The sequence below is a fragment of the Molossus molossus genome, unplaced genomic scaffold, assembly GCF_014108415.1.
Source record: "Molossus molossus isolate mMolMol1 unplaced genomic scaffold, mMolMol1.p scaffold_m16_p_16, whole genome shotgun sequence".
In the NCBI taxonomy this organism is placed as follows: Eukaryota; Metazoa; Chordata; class Mammalia; order Chiroptera; family Molossidae; genus Molossus; species Molossus molossus.
In genome coordinates, this window is record NW_023425351.1 from 65,048,043 (window position 1) to 65,065,946 (window position 17,904).

General features: G+C 46.9%; 1 long non-coding RNA gene across 1 annotated transcript; it reads right to left on the reverse strand.

Annotated features, from left to right (window-relative positions):
- Positions 1-15,908: 15,908 nt before the first annotated feature.
- Positions 15,909-16,944, reverse strand: LOC118631366. Its single transcript, XR_004959826.1, has 3 exons — positions 16,834-16,944; positions 16,605-16,734; positions 15,909-16,128 (listed from the first exon to the last, which is right to left on the reverse strand). It is a non-coding gene; the product is annotated as an uncharacterized LOC118631366 (long non-coding RNA).
- Between the last annotated feature and the right edge of the window lie 960 nt (positions 16,945-17,904).

The window sequence follows — 17,904 nt, forward strand, 5'->3', positions numbered from 1 at the left end:
CCAAGAAGGCGCCAGTCCCGGAGGCGGGCGAGGCCCGGGGAGCGCGATGCCCTCTCGGAGGGGCGAGGGAGCCAGACTGGAACTGACGTGCTGTTCGAGAGGCAGGGGTCTGGGTGTGAAACCTACAGTGTGTTCCAGCCTAATCGAATCCTCTCCGTCCCGTTTTTTATTCTTATTTTCCACAGCAAAGTTTGCTTTGCTGCCATTCATCCAAAGAACATAGTTACTCCGTGCCAAATACTGACGGGTAAATTTTCCCAAGACACAAGTCAGAACACACTCTCTTTTGGTCTGAGAGCTTGAGAGGTTCCCCTGGCCCGCCTAGGTCAGCGGTCACTTGTCACCTGGCCACCACGGCCCTGCGCCTGTGTTCTCGTTGACTCACCTCGCTCAGCCAGGATGGCCTGTGTCTCCTCAGGGGGCCTCGCTGCGCTCCTGACTTCACCTGCCGGCTGTGTCTCCTCTGCCTTGACCACCTCCACCCTCTCCCTCCTCCACCTCCCATTTTCGGATTCCTCTCAACGGGACAGAGCCACCTGCTGCATAACACCAGCCGCATCTTCACAGCCACGATGCCGACTCTTCTTTACTTTGTGTGCTGCACTGCGAGGTGTTTCACACGCCATGGATCTCACACGAAGAGCCCCGGAAGTGCGGGTCAGTATCCCCATTTCCTAAGATATAACCCTACTCTGTTGTGGAAATGATGGGACCACGTCTGTCCCTCTCCCTTCCTCTACCGCAGGCTGGTGATAGCGAGGGTCACGCAAACCCTGTCACTGCTCTGCCGGCGGCAGGGGGACGCTTGGCAAGTCGTCTGTGTTCAAGGAATGATGACTGAGCATATGACTGAAGCACAGGACGGTGAGAAACGGTATGTCCTCTATGAGCAAAGGCTGGGTGTACGTAGCCAGGAGAATCCGCGGTGTGTTAGACGCTCTGCTAATTGCCTTGCATGCGTCCTTTCGTTACAGCATCACGACAGCCTTGTGGCTGATGTATTCATGGTGGTTTCCATCATGTAGAGGAGTAAACCGGACCTCAAATAAGGTAACTGTCCCAATGTTACACTGTACTATCTAGGAGCAAAGCCAACGTCTTCAAAGAATTTAGGAAGAAGATGGTAATGGAAGGAAAGGTCACTGAAGGTTTATTACAGGCGAGAAGACCTCTCCGGGCCTCGGATGCTGGGAGCTGGGGCGGGGATGAGCCGGTGAGCAGCGCGCGGGAGGGATGGGAACAGACTTCATCGCCCAGTTTGCCTTTGGAAGCGCGGGGCTCTCCCCGCAGCATCCGCATAAACACCTTTAAACGCCCCCTTTCGAGGTAAGCAAGGAACAGAGGTCCACGATTCCGTTCCTTCTCACAGGTCCGCCAGCAAATAAGGGAGGCAGCTGGCATGACAAATAGGACAGCGACCCCCTTGGAGGCCTGGGTTCCCTTCTGGGGTTTAGTGTTGGGGAAAGTTCGGTGGCGCCGTTGCGCCATCTAGTGGTGCTGTCGGACACATCCGCGGCAATCAGCTCCCTGACGGAATGTCACCAATGCTACCTGACACGGGGGACTGTCGTTTACCCAAGGACCAGCAGAAGTCTTTGTCCTTCAGGATTCTCAAGGACCAATGTGTGTATCTGATAACACAGAACAGTGAATTAAGACCTTCAGGCAATAGTGCGTCTTACTGCTGCAAACAGGGAAAATCCTGGTTGGATTTCACCAGGAAGGTACTGAAACACTAGTGATCTTGAATGCCAGCGAGAAAGGTCCGCGTGTTAGAAACAAAATGAGATCATCTCCCGGCCGAGACTGTGAGCCAAGGCTCACGTCGGACTCTCAGGCTGTGGGACACCGTCTCTCACTTGTCGTTTCTGGCCAGTGTTGACTGACGGAGTGCAACTTTGTTGCTGTTTGTGGTGCGCTGCTTTTTTGCGTGCCTGGTTGCATTTTAATTGAATTTATTTGGGTGACATTGGTTAACAAAATTATAAAATTATATAGGTTTCAACCTCAAAAAATTAAACATTGAACTTCCATTTGACTCAGTGATCCCACTTCTAGGAATATACCCTGAGAAGCCTGAAATACCAATCAGAAAGAATATATGTACCCCCATGTTTGTAGCAGCACTATTTACAATAGCTAAGATCTGGAAACAGCCCAAGTGTCCATCAGTAGACGAATGGATAAAAAAAAAGCAGTGGTACATCTACACAATGGAGTACTATGCAGCTGTAAGAAAGAAAGATCTCTTATCCTTTGAGATGACATGGAGGGACCTGGAAAGTATCATCCTAAGTGAAACAAGCCAAACAGAGAAAGACAAGTATCATATGATCTCACTTATTTGTGGAATATAATGAACATAACAGTCTGAGGAATGGGGTAGTCCCAGAGACGTGGAAGTGGGGTACAGACTGACAATCCCCAGTAGAGGGGGTGGTGGAGGAGAGATAAACCACAGAACTTATATGCATGTATGTATGAACAGTGGACATGGACAACAAACTGGGGACAGGGCAGGGAGGGAGGGGGAGGGGGGGAATCAGTGGGGGGGGAGGAGAAACATCTATAACAAAAATTAGTTAATAAAAAAATAAATTAAAAAATTTATATAGGTTTCAGGTATACAGTTCTATAACACATCATGGGTGTATTGTATTGTGTGTTCACCACTCTAGCCTGGTCATTTCTGATTGGGTGTCAGACATTGTGATTTTGACCTTTTAGGGTCCTGGGATAGTTTCGTAGTTTTATTAATACTCTTGAGCTCGGTCCGAGCATCCAGAAGTATCTTGATCCTTTCGAGTTTTGCTTTTCAGCTTCATTAGGTGGTACCAAAGCAGGGTTCCATTTGGGGCAGGGGCTTCTTTTTGTGTTATCTATAAGCCAAGAATGGTTTTTTACATTTTTAAATTGTAAGAAAAAGAAAGAATATGCCACAGAGACCAAATGTGGTCTATAAAGCCTAAACTGCTCACTACGAAGCCCTGTATAGAAGTTTGCTAGGGTTCATTTTTCCCAGGACTGATCCAAGACCCTTCTCAGTGTTGTAACGGATGCCTTCCCCCTCTTCTATGAGACGTTTCACTCTGGTCCTCACCCGAGAATATTTTTCCACTGATATTTTTGGATAGAGTGGAAGAGGGGAGGGAGGGAGGGAGAAAGAGAGAGAGAGAGAAACATTGAGAGAGACACATTAATTATTTGCCTCCCGTACAACTGGGGATCAAACCTGCAACCCAGGTATATTCCCTTGACCAGGACTGACTCTAACCGCTGAGCCAGGGCTCACTCTGGTTCTTGATGACTCTCACAGCTTCTTCCTGGGTGTGTCATATGTCTCATGTGTTGTGCTGCCATTAGCCAAAGCAAATCACAGGGCCACAGATGACAGCGAGGAGGTGGAGATACAACCCCCCTCCCCCCCGAAGAAATGCTGCAGTCACACCCCTTCCTGCCAACAGGCAGGGGTCTAGAGCCATTTTGCCAGAAGAAAGAGTGTAATTGTAAGTCAAATGTATCGTGCACACCTAGTTAAATAAGATAAAGAGATTTTATACAGTACCAACTCTGAGCCTCTATGTGTGATCGCAGAGTTTCTCATACCGCCAACAAGTTCCAAGGAGAAGTTTTGTTTGTACTTAGTGTTTATATTCCAGTGAGTATTGGAATCCTTTTATGTAAGCCTATTTGAAAATATTAATGACAATCCTGAATTTAATTTTAACAGGAGATTTTAAGGCTCCTATTTACGCTCATAATGTAACAGTTTTGATGAGAAGCAACGGAGACAGGAAACCAAGAAACATACAGATGTATTTGGGTGTTTCTGGTCCCGCAAGCACTGTGGGGAACCTGTATATTTGTTCCTTCTTTTTATTCTTACTGAAACACTCTGTGGTCGGTGTTAGTAATGCTGTGTGATGGACAAGGAATTGAGTTTTGCAATAACTAAACCGGCAGTCGTTCAAGTTGTCAGGAAATGGTGAGGTGGGGATTGGAGCTCAGGTCGGGCTGACCCCAAACCTGTGCCCTTACTTGCCATGACCTAATGCTCCCCAAGCAATCCGGGAGGGAACAAACTTTGGCAGGCATGCACAGTCAGCAACCTGTACCCTCAACAGCTCCTCCTCCTCCTCCAGGCATGGTGGCCTTCGAGAAAGTGAGATCGTTTTGATGAGAAAAAGTCTAAGACTCCTGGCTCAGACTAACTCATGACGCTCCGAAGAGGAATCTAAATTTGATACCTATACTTCCCGAGTTACTAGGGCTGAAAGCAGTCATCTGGTCAAAGCAGTGCTCGGGGGATGGCGTCGTGGTTAACAACAACCATATTGCAAAAGTTGAAACGCTCTGTGTACTTAAATACTTGCGATCCTCCAAAGAAACGGTCGCTCAGGATTGCTTTCAGTTGACCTAGTTAGATGGCAATTGGTCTTGCTGTTAGAAAAAACATGAAGCAGAAAGCACAATAATCCTTTGTGTAGTTTGTGCGCAGTGTGTTCAATCAGTGCTCATGGGTGGACATTTGGGTTGTTTCCAATTACTTGCTGTTACACACAAGGCTGCCATTGTATCAGCTGTTGATGCAAAATGCGACGTAGCGAACAACCACACAACTCAGTGGAATAGAAATAAGTATTTCTTGTTCACATCTCTTAGAGCCCAGCGATGGGTCTGGCACACTGTCCCTTCTGCTCACAGGCTGTCACTCAGAGCAAGCCTCCTATGCGGCCGAGCCCAAGGTCAGAGGTGGAGAATTACTCCACTCAGGGTGGAGCCGTGGCGGGGTTTTGGATACAAGGAGGGCTGAAGAGTTGGCATGAATGACACCACCTGCGGCGGCCTCGTGAAGGGCTGTCAGTGCATTTCGAAATACGTTCCTGGGTGATTCCTGGGACAAACATCAAGTGCGTGCCTTTTTTCAGACATGACCAAATTCTCCTTCATAGCAGGCTAAAGATTTCCTTTTATGTCTACAAGCGATATAGGAGATGGTTCTAACGCTTGTGTTGTCAATTGGTATAGTTTTAACTTTTATTTCTCTTCTTTCTGGCAGAGTCAAGGACTTCTAAATTAATTTAAAAGACGCTTACAGTTACTGTACTGTGAACACATTGCATCTGCCGGAGGAGGTAACGGAGAGCACGGGGCCGCCTTTGACCCCGAGCTGGACACAGCCGATGACAGGCTCCCTCCCCACCCCCGGCCTCGGACTGTGCATCTGCACACTGTTCCTGCAGCGGGCTGTTTCAAGGACAGAGCCTCGTGAGAGCAAGGTGGCGAGACCTTCTGGGCAGTGTAAGTGACTGAACTCGCTTAAGGCCTCTATAGAAACCTTTAAGATTCTGGTGCTTGGGTGCAGAGATCTACTTTCTTGGAGCACCCAAGAGAGGTCTCATAAATTCCCTTGCTTATTAAACCTGCCTCCTACCAATCTGGAGTGGTAGAAAAGCCTTTTATTTATTTTTTTGCTATTGTTACTTACAGTTTTATTACATTATAGTCAGAGAATGGTCTTATTGCTATTTAAAAAGTTGTTTTTCTCTTTATTGATTTTAGAGAGAGAGGAAGGGAGAGAGAGATAGAAACATCGATGAGAGAGAACATTAATTGGTCACCTCCTGCATGCCCCCCACTGGGGATCAGGCCCACAACCCGGGCATGTGCCCTGACCGGGAATCAAACCGGCGACCTCTTGGTGCCTGGGTCGACGCTCAACCCCTGAGCCACACCAGCCGGGCTGGTCTTATTGCTATTTTAATACTTTAGATTAATAGAGGTTTTATTTGGGACATGAGATGTGTTTAATTTTCATGACTATTCCACGTGTACTTGTAAAACAAAGTATATATATATATTCTAACAGATGTAAGTTCAGAAGGAGAATATATATATTTACTCTCTTATCCATAGTCTGCTTTGTGTAGATATAGATAGAGGTAGAGGTAGATAGCTAGATATAGATATAGATATAGATATAGATATAGATATAGATATAGATGAGATATAGATATAGATGAGATATAGATGATATATAGATATAGATATAGATGATATAGATATAAATGAGATATAGATGATATATAGATATAGATATATAGATGAGATATAGATATAGATATAGATGAGATATAGATGAGATATAGATATAGATGAGATATAGATATAGATGAGATATAGATATAGATATAGATGAGATATAGATATAGATATAGATGAGATATAGATATAGATATAGATGAGATATAGATATAGAGATAGAGATAGAGATAGATATAGATGATATAGATGAGATATAGATATATAGATGAGATATAGATATAGATGATAGAGATAGAGATAGATATAGATGATATAGATGAGATATAGATATAGATATAGATATAGATGATATATAGATATAGAGATAGATCTATAACGGTGGACTGTTGCGTGGGGAGGCTTGCGTATCCCTGTGTTTGGGGCTGTGCTCCTTGCTCCCCCAGTAGGCTCCTGCTACTTCTAGCTGTACAGTTTCTGCAGCAGAAAGGGAACGATGTGATTTGTGCCTGAGGCAAGACCCTGCCAGCCAGTGTCCAGTCAATCCCACCTGGGCTGCGCCCCACCCATGTGGCAGAAATCGGAGGTGAGGTCCAGAGCTGGGCTTTGGGACACTAGCAGTCACGTGCAGCGGCTCAAGGCTTCAGCGTGCTCACTGGGTTCTGCTCAGCGTCCTCTCTCAGACTGAGCTGTGCGTGTGCGAGCCTGGTGTTTTACGTCTGTGTGTTTTCTCTATAGTCTCATTTCAACAATGATTTATGAAAAATGTTGCTGTGTCATTAGGTGAACAAATATTAATAATAGCTAACATTGCCTTGTATGTTGTTGTCTTTAGTATTAAGTGACTTTTAATACTTTGGGATGTAAATTTAGTCTTGTTAATCATAGAAGTGGTGACCCCTGCTTTCTTTTCTTTTTATTTATATTTTCCTCATATTAGTATTTTAGTATCTATCTATCTATCTATCTATCTATCTATCTATCTATCTCAGACTATTTTTAGAGCAGTTTGAGATCTACAGCAAAATTTGGTGAAGAGTACAGAGATTTCTCAGATGTCTGCTGCCCACTCACTCACTCACTCACTCACTCCTCCATTGTCAACAATCCGCACCACTGTAGTATATTTGTTAAAATCCATGAACTTAAACGATCGCATCATTATCACCCAAAGTCCATAGTTTACATGAGGGTTCACTCCTGGTGGTGTACATGATATGGGTTTTGACACATATATAATGACTTGTATCCAACATCATCCTGTCGACAGAAGAGTTTCACTGCCCTGGAGTTCCTCTGCGCTCTGGGGATTTACCCCGCCCTCTCCTCTAACTCGTGGCGACCACTGGTTCTTTTACATCTGCACAGCTCTGGTGTCCCCGGATGTCATCAGTCGGAATCACATAGTATTCAGCCTTTTCAGCTGGACTCTTTCATTCAGCAACATGCTTCAGGTTCCTGCCCAGCAGTCCGTGGCTGGGCCACGCATTCCCCTGTGGCACTGAGTAATACTTCACTGCCGGGATGTACTGTCCTTTTATTTTTAATCTTTGTGAATCTCTCTGTATACAAGTATGTCTTTTATATACACATTGTATTGTATTTTATAAAATAAACATATACACACACTCACACTCATATCCATCCCTCAAATCCAAGCACGGGGGGGGGGGGGGGATTCTTTAAATCCATGGTAGTGTATTTAAATTGGCAGGCAAAAACGATGAAGTTTTTCTCTTTGCAGAAACTCCTTCTCTGGATCATGTTGCCCAGAAAGTACATTCCATTCTTGTCAACTAAGTCGAAGAGAATTCCTTCTCGCCCCCTGGAGAATGGGCCCCTTTCTTGCCCCCCTCTGACGTAAGAGCTAAGATACCCTGACTACCACCTTATAGAATAACCCAAAGGCAACCCTTTCTTTCTTCGTTTGGCCGTTCACGGTATCCTGTCTCTTGCATTTTTGGCAGTAGAGCTACATAACGTCCAGCTTTCACCGGGATATCAAACTTTTGCACAATTACCAGTTAAATTAATCACGGCCAATAGAATTGCTAACTGGTGGACAAGTCATGGTTGTGGCATCTGGGAACAATCAAGATGGTGGGAGAGGAAGGAGAATTGAGTCACCTGGGAAAGAGCTAGCAGGGAAGAGCACCGGAGAATGTGCTGGAAGGACTGGTCACTCGTTCGGGTCTGGATGCGAGTGGACAGTGCATACTTACCCTTTCCTGCAGAGAAAAGTGATTGTTGGGAGACGACATCTGTACTAGGTTAGAACTTGATTGTTTGAAGGAACAAGTACAAACGCTCAAATGTAAAAAGAGTCTTCAATATGCCATCATCACGGTGGAATGGCAGGTCTTACCACCGTTAACGACTTAATCTCAGTGTCCCATCAATGGAGAATAGAAATTAGAGATGTTATTTTAAAATAAAAGACCACTGATACAAGAATCAGTGTATCAGTGTGGGGGTGTGGGGGTGTGTGTGTGTGCACGCGCGTGCAGAGCGATGCAGAAATGTAAGAAAACGTTACCAAATGTATCCAAACCATTACCTGTCCAATTCGGCACCTGTCAGGAGATGGAGTACACAGAAGACAGAGGCTCGGGAATAAAAACAATTACCCTGGATTTTGACTCCCTTGATCGGATGGCTTCACTAGGGGTTGTTTTCTTTACGACTGTTGAGACACGCATGCACATGTTTTAACCGGTGATGTTATTTACGGGAGCATCTCATTTCCAGGGGTGAGAAGCGGGGATGAAATGATTTTAATTTGCAACGAGGAGGATGTTCCTTTTACCTCTAGGAAAGAACTCCGGGACCAGATGAGGTTGATTGCATTCGTGTGGAAGGCGTACAGAATGGACCTCTACCCTGCCTGGCAGGGCCAGAAAGAATGTGTTAGAGAACAGCTTACTAGGAGCCCACACTCCCTGTATCACTGTCATTGAACCCAGGGTATCTGGAAATGTGGGTTTTAACCAACCGAGACCCGTAGACATCTTTCCACTCGTGAGAAGGGGCCAGATGTCTCTGGGTCTACAGAGAGGTGTGTCCTCTAAGCTCACAGACCTTCCCGTTGTGCGCCCTCCGCGGGCAGGCGCCCTGCCAGGCTCCCGCTGTGCTGAGTCCGCCTTGCTCTGTCCGCAGCTGCCTGGGGAGGGGCGTGTGGATGGCCGAGGGCAGCAGGGCTCTGTGGCACTGGGCGACCCCACGTCCTGGCAGTGCGCGCTTGGTCCAGCCATCAAACCACCTGAGCTTCCATTTCGTAGGTGTGATGGCAGCATCTGCCTTCGGATTCTAGGTGTGTGCTAAACGCGTCACACACGCCGACCCACCTGGCCACCACGATGACCGTCAGTGAAGACACGAGCATACCTCCCTCTACTGCACCTCGCAGGTATTCCCTTTTTTTCTTTTTTTTAACAAATTGAAAGATTGTGGCAACGCTGTGTCAAGCAAGCTGATCGGCACCATTTTTCCAATAGGCTCTGAGGACAACTAGCATTTTCTTTTAGCAACAAAGCATTTTAAAATTAATGTATGTGCACTTTTTTAAAAAAAGACAATGCTATTGCCCACTTAATAGACTACAATATAGTGTTAACGTAACTTTTGATGCACTAGGAAACCAAAAATGTGTGTGATTAGCTTTACTGCGACATTCGCTTCATTGTGGTGGCCTGGACCCCAATCTCCTTTCCCAAAGGGAAGGTGGATACAGAGAGTTTCCGCAGGCAGGACCCTTCTTTCTCCTAACCGTGGTCCTGAGCCACCTTGGGGAAGGTCCTGTGCAGAGAGCCCGACAGACAGCAGACACCCAATACACAGCTGTCTCCGAGAATGATAGCTTAAAGAGTATTCCTGAGCTGCAAGAAAAGAAATCTGCCCGCTGAAACACAGCGCTTCTTGAAGAGTTATCTGTGGGCCCCGCACATCCGCGTTGGCCCTCAGCACACTGAATCGGAAATGCAGAGAGTAGGGCCCAGGAACGCTCATGCCTCCCTCCCGGCAAAGGTTTTGAACAATAACGCAGAGAGCTACCGACACGGTTGGAGGATTATGAGCTGGGTCTCAAAATAACTGGGACGTTCCTGGATCTGGGGCATAGGATATCACTATCTGGGACAACTCTCTATAGTTTACAACCTGCTTTTGTGTGTGCACTCGAAGTTATTGTAAAATGGGTGTGCGTATTCAAAATAATTTAATAGCATAATACCAGGGAAACAGCTTACAGCCAGCTTTTACGGGGACAGTAGCCGTTGCAATCAGCAGAATAGGTTATGGTGGCAAAGAGGAATTCGCCAGATGATGTTTAACCAACACCCATCCTTCCTGCTGAACTGCAGGCTTTGTGGGGTGTGGCCAGTCTCCCTTGCTGCCCGTGTCTCCTATATTAAAAACAATATATTATGCCTACATACAGCTTGTACTTAACACATATCTGTGCAATTGAGATAAAAGAACTGCGTACAACAGGGAAATAGTTCTCCAACCCACACACAAGCGAGCTATTGCACTTTTCCTGCCTAAAGCCAGGAAGGTCCATAAAATGCTTTTTACCAGGGCCAACATTTTTATAGTGGCTTCCACAGGCCGAAGGAATGTATCAGATCAAGTTCCCCTGGACCTTGCCACCATGCCTTTTGAAGTTTCTGAATTCACCCAGGTTTTGCATTGCCAAATGAATACCAATTAAAGGGGAAAAACTGCACAATTACATGAAGAGAATCCAAGAGCGTCCTCTAAAGAGCATGTTTGCTCTGAGATAAGAAAGAGGAAGAGCTGGAGTGAACCTGGATGTGAAGATGCCAAATGCACAGAAAAGGAGAGAGAAGAGAGGGCATGCAGTCACTGTTTGTCCAGGGCGGTCGGTATCCTGGTAAATTGGGAAGGAGCGTTGGTAATTAACACCACACCTGTACTTTAGTTAGTTCTAAAGTTATATGGATTGCAATTTGCTATAAATGTGGGCATAGAGCAAATGTGTTCAGGAGCACAGTTATTTTTATAACTTTAACCAAAGAATTGGCATCTGCTATTCCACTTATTAGACAAACTCGTAGAATAGAAAATAGGGAGGGGGAACCCATCAGCCTTTATGACTTCATTATCCAGGCAACCTTGATGATGCCGAAGCTAGAAACTACCAGGTAAATAATATTTTTCAATGAATGGTACCTTTTAAAATTTTTTTCAAACCATTTGATCTTTTTTTTTTAATCCTCACCCGAGGACATTTTTCCATTTTTTGTTCAGCTAGAGTGGGAGTGAGAGAGAGAGAGAGAAACATCCATGTGAAAGGACACATCGAGTGGCTGCCACCCGCTTAACCCAACCAGGGCCGGGGACAAACTGCAACCGAGGTACATGCCCTTAGCGGGAACCGAACCTGGGGCTCTCTGGACCACAGGCCGACGTTCCAACCACTGAGCCAAACCGGCCAGGGTTCAAACCATTTGATCTTAATTTTTCTTTTCTTTTAGAGACGGGAGACAGGTGGATAACGTGTTCAAGGACGTGCTAGTAGGGAAAAGCATAGTATTTAAAAACCAGGTGTTCTGGCAGGGTAGGGTGTTCCTCAGACCACAGTACAAGTTCCGTTAACGAGTTAAATGACTTCTCTGAGTGAGGCTTTTCAGCTCTGACTTCTTCATCTTTAAATGAGTGAGGTGGAACAGATCAAGTCTAACCTGTGATCAGGAATCCTTTCCTATGTGCTCACTCTCTGCACCCATGGCCAGCAGAGGGCGCCAGAGCCCTTTGCAAGTTGATTTCTGTCCAACAGACTGGGCATTCAAATTCCTCAGCTGGCATGAATCCAGTTATTGCTTGGAGGTTGGGGGGAGGTGTTGCAGAGATATCTGACTCCCTCTTTCACTTTCTTAAGGAGGAAAATAAAAAATCCTTTTCATTAAATTGTAAGGGATATGCCGTTACAGCATTAGTTGTTAATCAAAACAGGCTTCCCAAATCCACATGCAATTAAAACTGAGTTTTCAGACCTTTATCTCCTTCCTCCTGGGTGTGCAGCCTTCTCTGGGAACTCCTGCTGGGCGTGTTGTTTTGCAAACACTAATATGTGGGGCAGGCCCCTGGGTACAGCAGAACCCTTCTCTCCCGTGGTCTTGGACGTAACAATTGCCTACAAGGATTCACATGTCAAATTCATAGAGAGGTGTTTTGGGGGGTTGGGGATGAGGGGAGGCAGTATAAAAAAGAGGTGCTATAGAGGATGGATTGATGTCTGAAACCTCAGAAAACACTCTTCATGGAGTTCTTGGAGGCTTTTTATCTGACGGGGACTTTGCCAGGGAGGTCGATTGCGGAGGAATTCACTCGCAGCATCACTGGCCGTCTTACTGGCCGTCTTACTGCCGGTTCTGACACGACTGAGCACACCTGAGAAGAATCGTCTGAGGCAATGGCGATGTCCGATCTTCCATCCGGGCCAGTCTGAATGTTTCTGGGGAGGTCAGGGCCTTCGCTTTGCTCTGTTCCCCCGGGAGTGATTTGACCTCGGGTCACTACCACCTGGCTTTCAAAGGCAGGTTTTCAAGGACACTAGGGCAGCAGGAAAGAAAGCCATTTGGCCCAGCTTGGGGGACACAGGGGGGCCTATGGAAGTGTTACCTGATTTGGGATCCGCAGGGTGACTCGGATCCAGCCAGGGGAGGAGGGTTGGGGATGCGTGCTTTGAACAAGAGGGAGGCTCAGAGGGGAGACGTGCCCTCAGAGCTCGGTGCTGACTCTTCCAGGAAGGCAGCAACGGGACGTGCCCACTGTTCATGATGCTGCCGTGACTCGGGGACAATGACACCAACTCGTCCACAATATTAAACAGGAGCAATGGCAGATTTGGGTCCGATGGGCTTCGTTGATTCCAAATCAAGAATTGGATGTTGGGCCCTGGCTGGTTTTGCTCAGTGGTTAGAGCATTGGCCCGCTGACCAGAGAGACCCGGGTTTGGTTCCCGCTGAGGGCATGTACCTCGGTTGCAGTTTGTCCCCAGCCCTGGTTGGGTCGTGTGGGTGGCAGCCACTCGATGTGTCCCGTTTACATCGATGTTTCTCTCTCTCTCTCTCTCTCTCTCCCCCCTCCCCCTCCCACTCTATCTGAACAACAACAACAACAACAAAAAGAAAAATGTCCTTGACTGAGGATTTAAAAAAAGCAAGAATTGGATGTTGGATCAAGTCTAGAAAACATTTTCTGTTGTGTTGAAACCTTGTGGGGATGGGAGACTTGGATATGACCTGAGAACCCAAGGGACAATGTGTATGTCAAGCTATACCTTTGGGAAACCTGGTCTACACAGAGAGGCAGTGAAGACAAGAAAAATATCAACTTTGCTCAATTCAGTAGATTCAATGGAGACCCATGTGGACTTAATTACCCACAAGGCCCGCCCATTTCCGGCTTGATATCGTTAACTCGAGATGTTCCAGGTCTGCTCTATGTGTGAGTGACTGTCGGATGTTCTCCTGCAGCCTGGGGACATGTGCCATGACTGTGTTGAAACATGCCTACCGCCTCAAGGGCCCAGCGACACCTGGAGAAGTCAGCCAATTAAAATGCAAACTTAAAATCCCTGTGTTTCTATCTGGATGACCTGGCTCAAGAGAAGTCGACAAGCTGCGGAAAGGCCTGTCCAGAAGCGATGCAGTGCTGATCAAGGCCCGGAGAAAAGTCTCGGGAAATAAGCCGCGCGCACTCCTGTGGGTGCGGCCTCTGGGCTTGGACTCAGGAACTGGCGGAGGCCCACGGGCCGTCCGCGGGGAAATCTACAGGGACGCGGGTCCGAGGATACCGCTACCGGACAGGTCCGGCCCAGAGCGGGCCTGCCTCAGGCCGTCCTGAGGGCGTGGGCTCTCCCGACACACGTCCAGGTGATTGTGAGAGGACGTTGATGGAGGCGGCGGGTGGCGAAACGAAGGAAGCAGCTCGGGTGGAGGAGGAGCAGGAGCATCAGGCGCTGCTCCGCTTCGGCTCTCTGGACATGTTGTGGGAAAGTGAGCCAAGTGGGGGGCTGCTGTGAGCTCGCTGGGAAGTCAGGGGGAAGGGGGCCCTCGGGAAAGAACTGGGGGGAAGCTCGGGACAAGTTGCCGCTGCCCACCGGGCCCCTGGTTGCAAGAGTTGTGGGGATCACTCGAGTTCGGGGGGCGTAGAACGTTCATGCCAACACGGGCGGGCGTGCTGTGGCGTGAGCCCGCTCCGAGTCCCCGTCCTGGGAGTCCCCCTCTTCCTTCCTGGGCCAGCATCTCAGGCAAGGGCTTCTGTAGATGTTCTTCAGCTTTCCCGGGTATGTTCTGCATATGCTGACGCATCAAAAGGAGCGTGGTGGGGAGTTTGGGGTTATTCTTTGGTGTGCTTTCCTGTTTCGCTTGAATCTTGGGTCTGCCTGGCGTTAATGAGGTTTTTGTTCCCCGGACTTCATCCGCCCTTGGGTTTGGCTGGCACACATGACATTAATTAGGCCTCTGTCCTCTGTCTCCCTGGCCGGGGTGATTTAAGCTACGTATTCTCTGGCTAGGGAGGAGCGGTATAAACCATTCGCTCTCCACTGTCCTTGTTGGGAAAGGGAAGGTCTTACGATTCACTAGCGGGCTGTACAGTGTTCAGATTGTTTTGCCTTGTTTAATTTCTCGTCTCGGTTTTCCCATTCCACTTGCGCAGGGATTTTTCGGGCTTCTTACTGTCCTGCCTCACTAGGACTTCTCTGGCTCTGGAGAGAACATTTGAGCTTCAGAGAAAGGGTAGGTGTTGAAATCTTAACTGTGATGAAGGGGAAATGAAGTCCCAGACAGGTTAACTGAGGGGGTACAGTATTTCCCAGTACTTCTGTATGGTTCACGCGCTATCATCAACCTTAATTCCAGATGTGTCGTTCCCTCCGTTCCCACCGTGTTCATGGCATGGAGGCTCTGGAGTCACAAAGGTGTTTAAGACATGGCCACTGCCCCAGCCGGTGTGGCTCAGTGGTTGGGTCGCTGGTTCGATTCCTGGTCAGGGCACATGCCCAGGTTGTGGGCCCGATCCCCAGTGGGCAGTATACAGGAGGCGGCCAATTGATGTTCTCTCTCATCGATGTTTCTATGTCTCTCTCTCTCCCTCTTCTTTTCTCTCTCTCTCAAATTAATAAAGAAAAAAAAAACACAAAAAGACATGGCCACTGTCCTGGAGGAGATAATACGTAGAACAGTCAAGGGACTGGGTATCTTTTGGTGACAGGAGGATGTCTTATTCTAGTCACCCTGGATTTGACACCGCAAAGAATTGCTTCTGGATGAATGTACAGAGTAGCATGGAAGGCTCTGAGGAGGGGTGTCCGTGCTGGGGATTTGAATGGCATTGAAACAGGTTCACAGAAGCTGTTTGAGTAGAACTGGAAAGGATGAGAGAAAGTCTCCAGACAGACAAGGTAGAGAAAGGCATTTTGGAAAAAATAATTAACATGTACACAGTATTTGGAGAAGTGTCAAGGAGGTTGACAGGGGGGAAGATACAGCAGTTCTAGAAGATGTTGGAAGAACCAGAGCCATAAACCAGATAATGAAGGATTTGGGGGTGGGGGGAGTCCTTGGACTTTATCTTGGAGCGCCATGCTTCTTAAACTGTCTGTGCTGAAGAAGCAGTTATGCCCCCCCCCCCCCATCTCTCCCAGACTCAGGACTATGGGGCTTGTGCCACAGATGACTCAGAGTGTGAGTTCAGTGTGAGTTCAGCAACACCCTGCATTGATCCTGCTCGGAGACACAAGTTCACTCACCACACTCTTGGAGAACATGGCAGGGTCAAAGGTCTATAAAGTTTCCAGACCCTCGCCCTTGACGTCTGTACGTACCTTGTTACGGACAGAAACAACGTTGTTGGGCTGGCTCCTGACCACGTCGTACACTTTCAGTGTCACGGTCGAGGGCGAGGAACACCAGCAATTGTATCAGCCGGGAAATGACTTGATCCCATTTGTGTCCTGGGGGGTCACCTGGCCGCAAGGTGCAGAAAGGGTTGCAGGTCGGCACTGAGTCAGGAGGACGAGAGAAGGGGACAGCTTCCCTCCACGAGGGAAAGACTTGTCTTCAGAAAGAACAAAGAAAACACTCAGATTGAAGAGTCAGAACCAGCCCCAAGCAGCCAAACAGGCTTAAACAAAATATATACATATTTAAGCCAATATGTATTTTAAACCTATATGCATGTGGAAGCCAATATATAGTTTCTATATATGCCAATATTTATATTTCAAGCTTGCTCGTAGCAATGCAGTTTAGCAATGGAACATTCCTCTGCTCTGAAGTCATGAGTAAAGTTACATTGTCCGCGTAACCCTAGCCCGACTTCCTGTTTGAGAGTTTCCTATCTTTCTGCAGATGCAAAAACAAGCCCCAGCTGGGCTGATAAAACTGAAGTTGCTCTTTAGGTAAAAGGAGGCATGGGTTCTACTGTGCTGTGTCGAAAGTCATTTTGCTGCTGTGGCTAAAAGGCAGCTGGGTGGGGAGCTTGGGGGTGGGACATGCAACCTGGGACATGGACTCCATGTCTCTGTTACTTACCTAGTAGAAGAGAGAAAGGATTCAAAGGCCCTTTCTGGTGTGTGGGTCCTTGCTCAAACCTTCTCCTCTCTTTTCATTTTCCAGATGTGTGTGTGTCTCTTCTGTGACCCTTGCTGGCCTCCCAAACCTACTGTTAACAGAAGGCCTGTTTTAGACTCAAATCAAAGAAGAGTTGGCTTGAACCTCCAGGGCTCTGTTGGATGAGAATGGTGAGAATAGACACCTTTACCTTGTTCCTGATCGCAGGGGGAAGCACTCAGTCTTGAAATACGATGTTAGCTGACGTTTTCTTGTATATTTTCTTTATTGTATTAAGGTAATTTCCTCCTATTTCTTCCTGTGTGCTGAGAAATTTTTTTTTTTTTAAATCATGAATGGGTGTTGGATTTTGTCAAATACTTTTTCTGTACCAACTGATATGATCATATGCCTTTTCCCCGTTAGCCTGTTGACCTGGTAGATCACATTGATTGATTTTTGAATATTGAACCATGTCTTACGTACATGGAATATGCTCCACTTATTTGTTGAGGATTTTTATATCTAAATTCATGAGAGACATTGACGTGTAGTCGTCTTCTTGTGTGTGCAGTTATGTTTTGGTGTAGTGTCAGGGTCTTGCCTAGAAATGCAGACTGGTGCAGCCACTATGGAAAATAATATGGTGTTTTATCAAAAAATTAAAAATGGAACTGCCATTTGACCCAGTGATCCCACTTTTAGGAATATATCCTAAGAAGCCTGAAACAGAACTCAGGAAAAATATATGCACCCCTGTGTTTATAACAGTGCTATTTACAATAGCTAAGATCTGGAAACAGCCCAAGTGTCCATCAGTAGAGAGTGGATAAAAAAGCTGTGGTACATGTAGGCAATGCAATACCATGCAGCTGTAAGAAAGAAAGATCTCTTACCCTTTGGGATGACATGGAGGGACCTGGAGAGTATTATGCTAAGCGAAACAAGCCAATCAGAGAAAGACAAGTACCACATGATCTCACTTATATGTGGAACCTAATGAATGAATTAAACTGATGAACAAAATAGATCCAGAGACATGGAAGTAGGGAACAGACTGAAAAACCTCAGAGGGAAGTGGGGTGAGGGGGTGGGAAGAGATAAACCAAAGAACTTATTTGCATGTACACGTAACCAGTGGACACAGACAACAGCCTGGTGAAGGTGGGGGCAGGGAGGCAGAGTGGGGAGGAGGGTGTCAATCGGGGAAAAGAGGGACATCTGTGATACTTTCAACAATAAGGATAAATTTTAAAAATCAATCAAATGAGTTAGAAAGAGT